The sequence below is a fragment of the Lissotriton vulgaris genome, chromosome 11 (assembly GCF_964263255.1).
Source record: "Lissotriton vulgaris chromosome 11, aLisVul1.2, whole genome shotgun sequence".
Classification (NCBI taxonomy): Eukaryota; Metazoa; Chordata; class Amphibia; order Caudata; family Salamandridae; genus Lissotriton; species Lissotriton vulgaris.
The window spans coordinates 682,062,987-682,079,606 of NC_141699.1; the positions used below are offsets into that span (position 1 = coordinate 682,062,987).

General features: G+C 43.3%; 1 protein-coding gene across 2 annotated transcripts in view; it reads left to right on the forward strand.

The window, feature by feature from the left end:
- UNC5D (unc-5 netrin receptor D) overlaps positions 1-16,620 on the forward strand; it is a 703,309-nt gene that overhangs the window by 353,041 nt on the left and 333,648 nt on the right. The gene's annotated exons all lie outside the window — the stretch shown is intronic.

The window sequence follows — 16,620 nt, forward strand, 5'->3', positions numbered from 1 at the left end:
TGCTCTGAAAATTGTAGCACACACAAAGATCTCTGCAGCACATGTCTTAACCCCATAAGATATTTTCAAATGAAGGCTGTTCATCACCAATTGATTACGCCAGTACAGATTTACTGTTTCATTTGTGGTTGTTGCCAATTTCTTTGCTGCAGTTTAAAAAAAATGTATACGTTGTCTGTCTCTGCTTTTCATCAGTTCGGGTCTTGTGGCTCCACCCCCTTTCTGCTGCCATACCTTCACCCCTAAATAATGAGATTCCAAAGGATTCTTTCTATTTCCAGCACTGATTTGCCCCATACATGTCAGAGAGTACCTTTTACTTTTGGTGTGATCGGTGAGTAGCATAGAGACTTAAATTTGTGTTACTGGTGCACGTGGAGGGGTAGAGAGCCTTGCGCGATGTACCAAATGTGCGCTCCCCAAGAGGCGGATCAAATCTAGCTCAGTTTCCAAAAGCACCATTTGGCAAGCATTATGAGTGACCAATCAATCAATCAATCAGAGTACTTGTAAAGCGCGCTACTTATCCGTCAGGGTCCCAAGGCGCTGAGGGGAGGGGGGGTGCAGCTACTGCTCAAAGAGCCAGGTCTTGAGGAGTCTTCTGAAGGCGAGTAGGTCTTGGGTGTGCTGTATGTGGGTAGGGAGGGTGTTCCAGGTCTTGGCGGCGAGGTAGGAGAAAGATCTGCCGCCGGATGTCGTTTGTTGGATGCGGGGGACAGCGGCGAGGGCAAGGCCAGCAGAGCGGAGCTGGCGGGTGGGGGTGTGGAAGCTGAGTCTGCTGTTCAGGTAGGCTGGTCCGGCGATGTGGATTGCTTTGTGTGCGTGGGTGAGGAGCTTGAAGGTGATCCTCTTGTCAGCGGGGAGCCAGTGTAGGTTTCTCAGGTGGGGCGTGTAGTGGCTGCAGCGGGGGACGTTGACGATCAGTCGGGCGAAGGCAATTTGGATGCGTTGTAGTCGCATTATTAAATGAACATGCACCTTTACCTAATTGAAACGCATTTGATCAAACTCAGAAGGACTAAAGGACACTTAAGCTGTAAGGGTATATTTAGACTTTTTTACGATCTACACAGCACTACATATGCACTTGAACACCAGGAACTCAAGTTTGTGTATACAAAATCTTCCTTTTCACCAAAGGTGTGACTCTTTTAGGGCGATTTACGGTTAACAACAGGAATTTAACCAAGGACCAATGCCCTTTCTTAGTTGAATGCTCCCCCTTTTTGACTGGCATTTTCCTAAGACATATGGTGTTGTACGTAAGCCTGGGCGTAGTTTGCAGAGTTTCGCTACATGGAACTCTGCAAAGTGACAGAAAAACTCTGCCATGCTATGCGGAGTTCCACGAGCAGTGGAGTGAGTTAGGGTTATGCTACTCACAGTGATTTTGAGCGCCGGGTGTTTGTCCCATGCTGTAAAATCATCACAAACTACACCATGTGCAGTGCAAGAGGGTGCAGCTTCCTTTCTGCTGCTTGAGTAGTTTTTCTACTCGAGCGGCAGCTTTCTCAAAGCGAACGGAAGGCTTTTCAACCGGAGTGACTGCGACCTGCCGCGGCCACTCATATTTAGCAATCCGACCACCTGCGTTAAGAAATCTCGCCAGTAGGTTCATTTTCCTTGCTCATGCTCGTCAACTAGAATGTGGCGAGAGCAAGCAAGGAAAAATCACCGGGAGGCGGATTTTCCTCGCTTGCGCTCGCCAGCCTGCCCGTTGATGAGCGCGAGCGAAGAAAAAACTCTTCTCCGCTTAGCGGAGCAGAGTTTTTGGGAACTCCGTGTGTTCCACGGAGTGCAGACAACTATGCAAACTGTGCGAACGGAGCATAGTATTCCACCCAGGGTTAATTGTACAGTATGCAAAGTTATGGTATGGTATAGAAAGGTATGGTATAGTATGGCATGGTATGTTATGGTATGGTATGGAATGGTATGGTATGATGTGGTATGGTATTGTATGGTATGATATATGGTTTGGTATGGTATGGCACGGTTCGGTATGGAAAGTATAGTATGGAAAGGTATGGTATATCATGGTATGGTATGGTATGATATGTCATGGAATGGTATGGTATGATATGGTACTGTACAGTATTGTATGATACGGTATGGAAGGTATGATATGATATGGTACGGTACGGCATGGAATGGTATGGAAAGGTATGGTATGGTATGGTATGTGTGTTGCAGAAAGGTTTGGTATAGCATGGTATCGAAAGGTATGGTGTTATATTGTATGGTCTGGTACAATATGATATGATATGGTATGGTACAATACTGTATGGTATGGTATTATGTTTGACTGTAAATTTCCTAATGAAGCCCTGATGATGCTTTCAAGCCCTGAGGTGGGAAGAATAAAGAGCTCAAGAGTGAAGGGATGAGAGATGAGTCTTGAGAGAGGAGGTTGGATAGATAGAACTTCATCAAAAGCACTAATCCAACTACGGTTGAGATAGAGTTAGTGGCTGGAAGGAAAAAAAAAACTATGGCATCTTGACATTTGGGAAATCATTTGAGCAGAAGAGGTCAGGCATGAGTCTTAGAAGCAGGAAATTGTTTCCCAAGCTCTGAAGAAGGGCATGAGGCAGGGAGGAAAAAGGTAAATGAAGATAGATCATGTGACAGGAATCAAGGCCTAACAGACAACAAGAAGTCGAGGCAGATATCTGGGAGAGAGTAAAAAGGAAAAGGCAGAGAAGATGAAGAGAGAGGGAACAGGGAAGGCAGAGTGGGATTGAAAGGGACATGAGAGAGACAAAGAGAATACGTTGGGGGGGTTGCATATATGTGCAAAGGGGAATGCAGTGAGATTGAACTTTAGGGTATCTTGGAAGATCAGTAGACATACAAAAGTCCCAGATCCAGGACAACACCAATGGAGTAGGATACTGACACCCCCTCAATAGCTTCTGCACTCAAACCTCCACCAACTACCATTCTCCCATCCATTCACCTGCCTAGATGACCAACAGGCAGACCATCTGAAGGGGAAACTGATGGGGCCTAGAGATGGACTCCAACAAGGGACATAACATAACACAGCATGTGCATTTGTAAAGCGCACGTTCACCTGTGGGCGACTTGGCACTGAATAACAGATGTTTAATGTTACCCAACTAAATGGTACTCATTTCTTTGACCTCAGAAAGATGAAAGGCTGAATGGACCCTCTGAGATTTGATCACGTGTACAAAATAAAAGAAGCAAAGGGAAGGTAATTGCACAAAAGGAAGAAATTCAACCAAATATATTAAAAAATTATATCTCACTTTTAATTAATATAACAAGTTTAAAAACAACAGAATCACACAAAAAGATTAAATCAATATGACATTTACATACAATACAATCTAGTTCATAAAATCGTCACATAACAAGAAATGTATCCTAAACCATGATACAATATACAGTAGTTAAAAATTACACAAAACAGGTGGCAATTAATATTCGACGCGCGTTTCGGCGTTCAAAGCAACGCCTTCTTCAGGAGCCACAAGAATAATTTTAAAAGACACCTAATGACAAAAGACATAGAAAAATATACATTAACGATAATATCTATCTGCACATGCATAAAAAAAAACACAATACATTTTATACAATAATTTCTTCCAACTATATACATACTAGTGCAATAGAACCTCCCTACACATTTTGGGCAATATATCATTTGCGAAACAAGTTACAGATTTGGATACATGTATCTGAGCAGTTGTAGTAACTCCCTGTTCCATATAAGAGAGAAACTAAGGAAACAGTTATTACCAAGTAATAACTCACAAAATTAAAATAAAACCAACTAATGTTCACAATCAGTGATCACATGATTCAAGCCAGGTATCTTTTCCTATCTCTAAGGTTTAAGGTTTTCACCTAAGATAACAAGTCTAACCAAAATGGGCTGACGGTGAACATTTATCTAAAAAGAACATTGTGCAGAATAAGATACGAAAATAACAAATCCCCAGCAAGCCAATATGGCCTAATATCCATGGAGAAAGGGTTTCCAATGTTAAAAAACTCTCTTAATGTACGAATATCCAGAAGATGGATCAAAACAAGTGCTAATGAGTGTTAAACACATTGTACGTTCAGGCTTACCTCTAAATCATAGAAGCAGAAGCCGAACTTAGAATATATGAGTATGTTTGTAAAGACGGCTTATCAGCGAATGAAACTACAGGATTTGGTTCACTCCTGGCTTCTCGGTTTCTCAGTTTCCATTGAACTTCTAGATAATATCAGAAAACTACAGATCAGCCTTAAGGCAATTCAACGTTTTTCGGGGTGCTCTATACTTAATAGTATGTAACAACTAATATCACCATATCTTACCATGATTATGTTTCAGGATAATTTCTTTGACGGATAACAGGTAGTTAAAATTATCGATGCACGATCCCACTATATGCTTATTATTTCGGATTCTTTGTAGCCAGTTACTACAGGGAAATTTGAAAGGATACAGGCTTTTAGTTAATTCAAAAGACCACATTAAAAGGGACTACGTATAACGAACAATCATGCGAGGATACCCTAAGTGTGCTCACCGTGTATAGAAGAGCGCTGCATCCAATAAACTGCTAGCGTTTCGGAGCCATCGACTGAGTTTTGGCGGTTTTGTTATTCACCGGTTTGTCTTTCAAGGCTTTCATTGGCACAAAGCTAACCACGAAAGGAAAAATAGGCAGAAATAAAAGCTGCTCTTTAGTAAATGTATACTACACTATTTCGGGAGATCTAGTACAGTTATTTAAGAGTCTTACAGCAAGTTCTTACCGTGAATTCACGGACGCTGAGCGTGATAACCGCTGACATCAATACGGGACCGTTGGAAAAGTGTTTCACCTGTGAAAATCACATGTCGAGTTTAAATATGCTCAGACACGTGACTCCGGGTGTCCAATAGGGAATCAAACCATTTTACACAGTGGTAGATTACCCTCTGAGATTTGAGCCTGTGACCATGAGGTCAAACACAGGACCCTACAATAGACGCAATAGTCCACTAAGCCACCAGATCCGACATTACAGTATAAGCTGTCTTGGCTATGAGAACAGAAATGCTCAACCTGTGCCGCGAAGACGGTTGCCCGAGAAAACTCCAGGAGCTCCAGGCCTGGTCAGGCTCAGGCTTGCATTGTGCATGTCCCATCAGGCAGGATGTAGATCCCTTCCTGTTTGGCTCTCAGCTTTCATGAGATTATGCTGCTGGTGGATGAACGAGTGAATGAATGACTGCTGTGCCTGTTGTGTGCCGAAGGATATGTATCAGTATTGTATGGATGTCTGTCAGAGGTAGCTGAGAGGAGCCTTTCAAAGCATGAGCAAGTGAACAAGTAATCCGCTGAGGGCTTGAGTCAATTAGTTGCCATTTGTCGTGCTGCAGCTGGACCACGCCAGCTTAGACCCAAGACAAATGCTTGTAATGAATTTGCAAGTGGCACACTGTTTGCATTAACATGCAGTGTCATCTCGCCCAATAGGAAGGGAAGGAGTCCAGGCTGCAGAGTGTTGACAATTATTAATGTTGATGCTTGGCATGAAGGTAGTGAAGCTGCTACAGGAGCAGAGAGGCTGGGATATTAATAGTGTTCTAAGTATAGCCACTCATAAACCTACCAGACCCTAATCATCAGTGCCGCGTTTCCATATTGTCCCCCTTCCTGCCCTTCAAGAATCCTTAAAGGAACAGCTGCATTCCCAGTACTCCATTCTTTAATGTGATAACCTGTGTTCTATTTAGCTGTTTACCAGCACGCTGGCAAACACGGTTCTCGTTCCTCTGAGGTGAGGAACTAGGTAGGATTGTGAGTTATAGGCACGGTCAATGCAGTGCTTAATTTGTAACAGGGCTCTGGCCAGGAGGCCTCTGCAACTTGCTCCACCCAATGCCACTGCCAGCTTCGCCTACTGGAGTACCTACCCAAATACTACCCAGCACACTGCTCCAAGTGTGACAGTTCAGACTATTCCAGGCCCCCAAATCTACAAAATTGGCCTGGGCAGCAGATATTAGTTGTTTTTAATGAATGAATAAACAATTGCTGTTCTGTTCATCTCTAAGTTATACAAACAGCTCCACCATGTGGCAGCTGTCATTAGTGTTGGTGTTGACAATTGAGTGCGGGTGCCAAGCACCGGAAACCACCGGCTCAATTTAAGCAGTTGGCACCAGTGCTACTTTAAGGGCACTGCCAACAGCTACCTTACGGTTCCACAATAGAAAAAAGAGACAAGAGTGCTACATTGTAAAACAAAATGGCCTAAGGACGCTCTTGTTACCAGGGCAGGATTCCAGATGTCAGAAAATGGGCTAAAACCTTGGGTTTCATAAGGGATGGGAAAAACCTACATTTCAAATAAGCATTTTGTCTGGAAATCCAGCAATTCTTGCACTAGTTCTTTTGACAGGCTAGAAAATCAAATGCCTACTCCATGTATTCTATGGTGCAATCGAAGATTAATACCTCGAGCTTGTGGTGAAATCAATAATGGATAAAATACTGGGTAAAGCAAAGCTTTTAGTGCCAGATTGCAAGGAAAAAGGCAGAACTTGTGTGAGGCATTCACACAAGACATGCAGGTAACTTGGAATCTCATAAGAAGCATGACACATCGTTATTGCACATGAATGTTGTACATTGTTTGAGGTAAACAACCATAAGTACACCTTATAGGGTGGCAAAATCTGTTGATTTTTATCCTGACTGGCCTTACATTATGGAGCCTTGGAAGTAGCAAGATCTGTTAGGAAACAAAGGCCTTCATTGCCAGTTGTCGAAATAGGGTAAGGTATTTACCACATGTGGTAAAAACCTCCTATTCTGAAGTTTCAAAGGGGAAACAAAGTATAATATGTAGAATCGTTTTGTTTTTAAACACACCAAATTTTGCATGTTTTTCCATTTTTTGGGGCTTTTTTCACCTGAAAGTTTTAGCAGGTTTGACATGGCCGAATTTATCAGGGGAAAATTGAATGGGTTGGATAATTATCAATCAGTTTGCATTTCCGATCTCTGTATGAACAGATGTTTGCACAGGGAACGAAATTTAGCGATGAACTCGTAATGTGGGCCAGAGTAATGAAAAGGACGCCTTCTGTTAGATGGAACCAACACTCCCCATCCGAGGCATCTTTGGAGGCAGCCTTCAAACCTTTTTTAAGGGTCTTCCTTCACCAATCGCTTAAAGTGATTGGCGGGGAGAGGATCTAGCCTCCCGGATAGAGCGGTCGCCCTCAAAGCTGGGGAACCAGGTTTGAGTCTCTGCAACCATGCTCAACATCCTGTGATTCTGGGCAAATCACTTAATCTTCCCTTGCCTAACAAAAATGAATATGTCTGTCTGTATCGAAACTGGTGCTCATGTAAAGCGCTCTGATACCTGATATCTCCGGTCGAGTTTGCGCTATATAAAGCTAAAAAAAAGAAATACAAAAAAAGCATTAATTTCTGTGTTAATATTGATGGTGCTAATTAGAGTTTGGTGAATGGGATACTCCATCAAAACATAAAAAATGCGTTATATATCCAATCTGCAATATTACAAGTGCGTTATAGCCTGTGTGACCAGTAATACGCCAGACGGGCCGTCTGCCACATTTTCTGGCTTGACTGAGCAAATGAAGCACTTAGCGGAGAGTTTGAAGTCGGCCTGTTAGCACTAAGCCCAAGACATACATAATGCAGTATTTGCACTTTGTTGTATGTCTGGCCATGCAATCTGCGCATTCTAAAGATAGAGTAGCACTTATAATCTGCTTTCGCGCTGCACCAAGCACACAATCCTGCAAGCACAGTACATACAGCCTGTCTCACTGCACTTAGAACTTAACACAAAAAGTACATTGTTTAGAATTTGTTCATCTGGTGGCTTGAAGCCCATAATTCAATTATGCCTCTCTGTGGCGAGCACATTCACGTAGTGCACTGTTTACTGTATGCAGTGTGTCTGAATGTACATGTAAATGTATGTGTCTTGTAAAGTGCACTGCTGCCCTGAGGCGTCGTGGCGCTGTAGACCACTGGGGAACCCATCCTGGCTATGCCTGTGAGATGGTCCTTACTGGGTATCTCCAAGGTGAAACCAGGCATCCCCGGCGTATGTGGGGGGCCATTGTAGAGATGAGGCAAGCTAATGCCCAGATTTGCCGAGTGTGATCCCTGGTTAGAGTAGGCACCGATGCGAGAATTATCGAGTCCGCTGACCCTGGTCCACCACCCTGCCGCGTCGGGAATTGAACCCTGGTCCCGGGCCCTTCTCTGCTCCCGGGTCTGCCGCCTCTAACCAGTGAACCACACCACTCCACACCCCTGATTGCACCAGGGGAACAGTGACAGTAGTTATTGTGCCATCCACCTACATCACGAACAGCTTGAACACAGACCTTAATAGACTTTGTCAATGCTTGTTGATTTTGATGCAGTCTACCAATGTTCCATTATGGAGTATCCCAAATTTACCAGCGAGTAACTCAGACTGTAAGTCATGATTGTTGATTTATTGGTGTTTTAGCCTCACTGTCCGAAGATCACATCACCTGCATGACCTTTGGAACGAACCTTTGGTAAAGGTGTCACAGCTGTATGGAAGGACTGCTTCGGTATATTTGTTGGCCTAGCATAGGGATATCTGTAGATGTTTAATTTGTCTCATGTTTTCCAAACAAATCATAATAAAATATATACATAGGAGGGGCTTTCGGTCTGCCCTCTTCATCCTTTAGTCTGTTGAAGTGTCATTCACTTTCCCTCCTTCCCTACTTCAGAATGTGGTAATTGGGTCAGCCCACTTCAGTCAATGACTTTCTTCACTGTGAGTCTCAGAATTATGCATATGTGCGCATCCATCTAAAAAGTAGTCCCCTTCTATTCCATAGCTGGTAGGCCAATCTCTACAATCAATTCTACTTTTATTTGATGTTTTTTTCATTCGATTTTGTGATGAGTTATTTGTTTACTTATCAGTTTTTTGCAGTAATATACATGGCACCTTTAAATGGCTTCATTTTTTACTTTTTATACTTTTTTCTTCAACAATGCCAGAACTATTGGCTTAGCCAATGCGTATTTTGATGAAGCTGTCTATAAAATCACAGTATAGGGGATATCAGTCTGGACATATGTGGTCCTCCTGATGAATTCTTGCCAAAACTAGACACCAAGCCTGGAATAAAGAAAGAAAAAGGTAGAATGCTTTAAGTAGAACAGAATGTAATTGATTGCTTGTTAGTCAAAAAACATGTATAGGTTTTGTTCCAATGGATCTTTAGGGCTAATAAAAAAGATTTTGCTTTCAGTAGGTGTGGTTTACTTTGGTATTACTCCAGGCATTCTCCTGAAAATCAGGTTCATAGCCAGTAGTATTTAATTCTGCACAAAGGCTCTTTAGATGTAATGGGGTGCACTGATTGGCTGCTGAGGTAGGGCATTTGGGAGTACTCTGGCCAGACACTACAGCCAGTTGTTCCATCTGAATCAACTGGTCTCGTGTGACATTCCATTTGGATTATTTCTACGTGTGGATCACAATTGGACTTAAAAACCTAGGGGCATATTACCAAGCAATAGCGATAATTATCGCTATTGCTTGGTTAGAGACAATAAATTACGGCTGAGCTGCGGCGATTTTTATTGCAGATAAACCTTGGTATTACCAACGTTTATCGCAAATGCGATAAAAATCGGCCGCAATGCATTAATATCGCTGAAAAGTCAGCAATATTCATGCATTACCGAGCTAATGCTCTTAGCCATGTTATCCACCTCCCATTGGATAACATGGCTAAGAACTGCTCAGGGCAGGTGTTAGCTTTTGGAGATGTTCGCGTTTAGCGCGAATATCTCCATAAATTGGTAATAGGAGATAGCGATGTTAGCGACTGTTTCCAGTCGCTAACATCTTGGCACGCCCACTTTGCATGTCATTAGTGATAAATATCACTGACATGCAAAGTGGGGCCCAAGATGGTCGCTATCTCCTACTAGCTGTCGCTAACTGGTGTTAGCGACAGGTAGGTAATAGGGAGATAATTTTATCTCCGCTTTCTTGGCTTTTAAAGCCAAAAAAGCGGACATAAACCCCCTTGATAATATGCCCCCTAGTTTCTCTCTTTTTTACTGGCGATTTATAAGAATCTGACCACAAAAGCAACCCCACCCCTCCCGATCCATTTAAATCACATTTCACCTCAGATTTAGGAGCAAATGTCCTTGGCTGTGTTCCCTGTAGGTGCACGTGTGAACGCGTGCACACCCTACACTTTCACAGCACCCGGTGCCTCTGCCAACACGTGCATGGCATTTCCAAGCACCAAGGGAAAGACTCTCCCGGCTGCTCGTTCGGAAAGAATGCAGTGGCCTGGAAGGAAGCTTTCTCTAGAAAAGAATGCAGTTGAGAAGTGACCCTGCTGGGATCCCATAAGTATTTTGATAGGACCCCTCAGGGTGACAGGGTGACCAGGCAACTCCTATATTTATATGCCAATGCACTCACTGGCGTAGCAAAACTTGAGGGGGGCCCCCGCAGAGCACCTAAAGGGGTCGCCTCTGGACTCAATCATAAGCTCTCCCGCCAGAATAATGTGCTGAGGAGCCCCCTGGAGCTTGCCCCCCCCCTTTGGGGGCCAGTGTTACGCCAGTGAATGCACTTAACACATTGACAAGTCCATTTTATTTTCCCGTTTGCTTGAAAGGTCTTGACAAGGTGTTCCATGCATTAACATGCCAACAAGCTGCAGGGGACCCACATAGGTTCAATAGTCTAGAGGGCAGTCAGGCTGGTCTTACAGGCCATTTTGTTTTACTGTTTGTCCTGTATAATGGGCTGGTGGGATTATTTTTACTGTTGATTCGCCTGATATTATCAGGAGCACTGCCTGCAGTATACACAAATGCATGCAGTCTTGCAAATCATTGATACAGCATGTCTTTCAAAACTGCCCTATTTGTAAATGTGGCCCACTGTTTTAGCTATCTCATTTGTTAACAGGAGACCCCTTGCTACCCAGTTCGAAACAGCCAGTGTATGCATTGTTAAAATGACAAGCATTGTCTAAGTCATTAGGTTTTGCCTATGTGAGGTCTACTGGCTTTATCAATGTTTTATTAGACGTCGCACAGCAGTGCAAGCTTAAAGTAAAGAAAAAAAGTGCTATGACGCTACCAGTGTTGACCCAGTCACAGGTTTTTTTTGTCTCTAAGCAATGCTGCATAGCAGCCCCACCAACAGTACAAAATGTCTAAATAAGCATTGTCAAAGTCAAATAGCTCTCGGGTATGCGAGTGCTGTATGGCTTTGTTTAATGTTTGTGTGATGGACAGGAGGTTATAGGTGGCAGGCAGAATCGAGGAGGTTGCGGGTCATCAACATAAAAGAGGGAAGCAGCCTTTACCATGCATCATTTACCCCGCATGCATTTCCAACTCATGTCTTTACCATGTAAACGCCTTTACCATGTACATGCTTTTATCATGCAAGGTAAGTGCAGTTAACATGTTTTTGTGTATATATATATATATATATATATATATATATATATATATATATATATATATATATATATATATATATATATATATATATATATATATCCTACTAGCTTTCACCAGTAGTTAGTTATAGTTAGGACCTGATTTCTATTAAAAAACATTTTTTAATACATATATATGTTTAAGTGTGTGTGTGTGTGTGTATATCTTAGGGGCACAGGGTGGGTAATGGCACAGGGTGGTAAGGGTATTTTCAGGTGTTGGGGTGGGTAGGGGCTTAGGGTGGTGAAGGTATTTTTAGGGTATGAGGTGAGTTGTGGCATAGCATTTTAAGGGTATTTTAGGGCTTAGAGGTGGGTAAGGGAATGTGGTGGTATTGGTAATTTAAAAAGAGGGGCCATCTAATAAAGATACAAAAAATAGGATACAAAAAATGTGAGTTTAGTTTATTTAAAATGTTATAGATAGATAAGTGGTGGTTTAACTTATCTTGACTATACTTACCTTGCGTGGGAAAGGCACATGTATGGTAAATATATGCATGGTAAAGCATGCACTGCAATGTCATCCATTCTATAACGGATAGCAGGAGGAGGGAGGATGGGGCATGTAACATGAGGGTGGTGCAGGCTCACTTGCATAGTGATTTATCACATCTTTACCGCAAGTGGCCTTCGCCATAGTCACAGAGATCCTTCATTGTTGCTCACAGGGAAAGAATGCGAGGGAACATTGTCCTTGGTTAATGGAAATAAAATAAAGAACCCATCTATTTGTCTGTCTGTCTGTCTGTCTGTCTGTCTAGCTATCTATCTCTTTCTCTCTCTCGCACCCTGCCTTTCCTTGACTACCACTCTCTACCCAAGTGCCATAGAAGGCACTGATCTAAATAATACTGATGCAGGTTTTACCTGACCGGCCAATATATACCTGCAGCATGTGGGTTCCTGTACACCAGGTTAAAGGTAGAAGAATTCCTCTTTCAAGTACGAAAAGGACCCATAAGAAGTGAAACAGTTCTACTAGGGTATATGTGGACAGACTGACCCCTCACTTCCTGGGGTGTTGGCCTTCAAGAAAAGCTGACTTGGCTATATCTTGTTGCTAAAAACACAGTGAGACTACTGACACAAGACATCCATAACCCTGCATCCAATTCACATGTGTTGTGTCACTCACTGTTGAGAAGAGGATGGAAAGAGAACTACTTTACCTGCACATTCTGATTAATCATCTGGGGAGGTGTGGCGCAGTGACTTAAACGGCTGACTCCTGAGCTCGGGCTCGTGGTTCGATTGCCGGCAGCATCCCTGCTCAGCTCAGCACCATGTGACTCTAGGCAACAGCTCACTTAGGGGCAGATTTACAATAACTGGCGCATCCATGCTGCGTCAAGCCTTACGCCTGCTTCAAGCAGGCGCAGGGTTTTGACGCAGCATTGGCCTAAAAGTGACTGAGTGAAATCTTGTAGATTTCACTCAGCCACTTTTGCGAGGTGCACCTGCCCCGGAAACGCCCACCCTGCGCCGGAATGCCCACATGTGGCGCAGAGCTTTACAACGTGACGCATCTGCCTAGATGTGTCACGTTGTAAATGGGTCGCAGGGATGCGCCACGTTTACGCCTCCGTTGCGTCACGCAAACGTGGCGCAAGTCCAATATAAATCTGCCCCTATGTCTCTCCGACGGCCTTCAGCACCTTGAAACCTTAAGGGGTGATATGTTTGCGCTTTTCAAATAGGAATAATTATAAAATCTCATTCATTGTAATGCATCGGGCAAACGATTTATTGCTTCCTTTGCATTTTCAACTAGCACATCAATGAATGAAATGCAAACTCTTTGATCAGAAGAAGTTGATGAATTAGGAAAAGTTGAATTTCTTGACAAGATCTTTGCCTATTTCCAAACATTTGTAATTGCTGTCTGGCTGTTTTCCAGAAGCACTGCGTTGGCAGAGAAAGAAATCGTTGGCTCAGCTTGCATTTGAAGCACTTCTTGACATGGTCCAGCCTTCCCGGAAGAACATATTGTAAAACCAAAATGCTGTTAGCTCTTAATTTCTTTCCTTCCCACTAACGATTTGCTGCACTGCTTCAAAGATTAGCAATTAAATCAGCAAAGCTTCAAAGTGAATTTGATCAGTAAAGCTGCGGTTAATTTGCCCGAGTTTCGGGGATTTTTTGAACGGTGACATTTCTTTACACGGATGCCTTTTTCGTGTTGTAAATGTAACTGTACAGATAAAAAGAAACTTATTTTCAAGCAAAACTCTTACCTGCTAGAGCGAGGCTGGAATGAACTAGCTTTGGTTTCTACAGGCACCCTACTTTAAATGACGGTAGGACGTGTTTGGAAATAATAACATCTGTGTTACTTATAGACGGATTATTATGTCAGCGATACAGGTAAAAAAAATCAATCATGTATCAGTCCGTGACAGAGGAACATATCTGATTTTCAGCTGGGGGAAAGAAATATGTCTTCACCTTAACTGGAAAATAGAATTGTGCCAGGAAACCCTTTAGAGAAGCATATGATCTCCCTCAGGATCAAATTGAGATCACAATTTGGCTTGGGCACTCCTTAAAAGTGTTCCACATTCCCGGATCGTGCCCTTTCATGATACACCAATTGATTGGTCTCATTGGACACATGTCTATAAATAAATAAACCTGATATTTGTAAAGCGCTAACTAATCACCCTTAATGGTCTCTAGGTGCTTGGGAAAGTCCAGGAGATTAAGTGAGCTATTGCCCAGAGTCACATGCTGCGGAGCTGATCTGCCTACAGTGCTGGGAGTCGAACCGTGAGCCCCACACTCCGGAGTCAGCTGCCCTGGCCACTGGGCCACACCTCTCCCTGTTGTTATAGAAATGTTTGGTAATTTTAACATTTGATATCTTACAGAGCCATTACCATGGGTAAAAACTAGAAGCACTGAGTTTTGGCCAGGCGGGCAAGGTAAACTATAATGGGCCACAATACCTGATCTGATGGGTTGTTTAATATCCTGGCCAGTATGAAAATTAAAAAAATAAGCCCAATCCGGTTTTTCCCCCTTAATCAATATGTATTGTAAACGTACGGCAAATGTACTTTACATTAATTTCTAAAGCTGCTTTAATGATCCATGACTGATCGTCAAATGAATAACGCCAGAAAAGCCTTGTTAAAAAGAAATAAGGTTTTTATCATATATAAAGATATGTCTTTAATTATCAAGCTCTGGCGTTTGCAGAATTGTTAAACATGAGCAATGGCCGATAACGTTTAAGAATGTTTTTGTAGTTTTATATAGTGTGAACTGGTCCTGAGGACATTGGTCCTATTTACATGAGCACCAGTTGTGTTAGAGGAGATCACATTTATTTTTATTTTTCAGCCTTAGGAGTTTAAGTGATTTGTCCAGAATCACAGGATGCTAAGCAAATTCCGGGACTCCAATATAGTTCCAGAGTTCCAACGTAGCCTCACAACTAGGACTATAAAAACACACCAGCCCCCCCCCCCACCCACCTTATACTTATAGCTCAGAAAGATAATGGGGCTGAGGTGACAACAGCTGGCCCCCAGCAAAGATACAGATAATCTCTCCCTCCCCGCCCACCAATGCCTGAATCTGTTGTAATGGCCCAGTGGGGGCGGGGCTATGGCCAGGGGAAAGACAGTGCTTTTGGGCTGGGCCGAACCCAATGGAGGCGAGGTGAGAATGACCCTACAGCCAGAGCAACAACTGGCCCCCAGGGTGAACGCTTCCCACTAATCCCCTTCCCAGCCCACTATAACCTCAGGGCTATAGCCTGGCAGAGGTGGAAGGAAGCACTGAACAAAGCTCCTGGGCAGCTCTCGGAGTTGCTGGGGGAGGGGTAATAGGTGCTGATGTCAAGATGGCCCAACTGCTATATCACCTGACACTGAACCCCCTGGTGAGGCTGCTGTACTGTTTCCATCCCTACGTCTGGTTGACAACCCGGCAGGGGAGAAGGAAGAATGCTTTTGGGAGTCTATGCAGCCCCACAGGGGCTAAGCTGAGGTCTATGACGGCAGGTCTAGTGGCACAAGTCCCTGCCCTGACAGTCAGCCTGCCTTACAATACAGCGGCCTGGCCTGGGGCCTGGCGAAGATAACAAGGCTGTGCTGAGTGACAGAGGGCTTAAAAAACACCAGCCCACAAGTGACACTTAAGTGCCAGCCCATCGGCCAATGCCCAACTTTCCATCCTTCCCAATCCAATCGTGATCCCTGTGTCCCACTTTTGGGAGTCTCCATAGTCTGTTACTCTTTACAAGAGCTTTAGTTGAAGGAAGATGACATATTCATTCTCATTTGAAGGACTATACTATTCTTCATGTCAGGTGAAAAACAATAACATTGATTGATATTATTTATAGATGTAGTTCCTGCTTATACCCCAATTAGAGGGCTAGACCACATCTATTCCCTATTTGGAAGGGAGTTTAGTATGAGATAGAGTGGTAGAGATAGATAACCTTATTCCATTGGTTCCTCCATTGCAGGAATAGATACCTGGCGTTCCCTCCTCAACAGATAATGCCAAAGCTGTGTCCCATTAGAGGAATATGACAAATCTAGAATCTATCAAGACAATGTTGTCCTATGATTACTCTGCTTGCTGGAATATACCATGTTTGATCTCCCCTTGGAGAAACAACCATACAGGGACCCCAGTTAGAGGTGCACTATGCCGGGATTCAATTTGAAGGTATTGGCTTTACCTAAATCCCATCTCGAATAACAGTGCATGTGAGAAACACAGCAATGAGCACCATGGCTGCACTCCAGTTGTCAGAACAAGTAGTTTTTAATCCTCCTGAGGCAGATCATGCCATGTTGGCCCCTCAGTTAGTGAGACATCATCCCATGTCTCGCATCCATTTGCAAATAGTAAACTATGTTGGAAGAAGGGGGTATATTCCAGTTGGACAAATACAATATATCTGAGCACACTTTGTGAAACATACCCTGTCTGAGCACCTGATATAGGAATGTACCATGTTAGGATCCACTAGAGAAGGAGGACTTTACCATTTCTAAGATCCAGGGGTAGGAAGTTTTCATCATGAAGAAGGTAGGTTGAATGAAATTCAACCTCTCTTC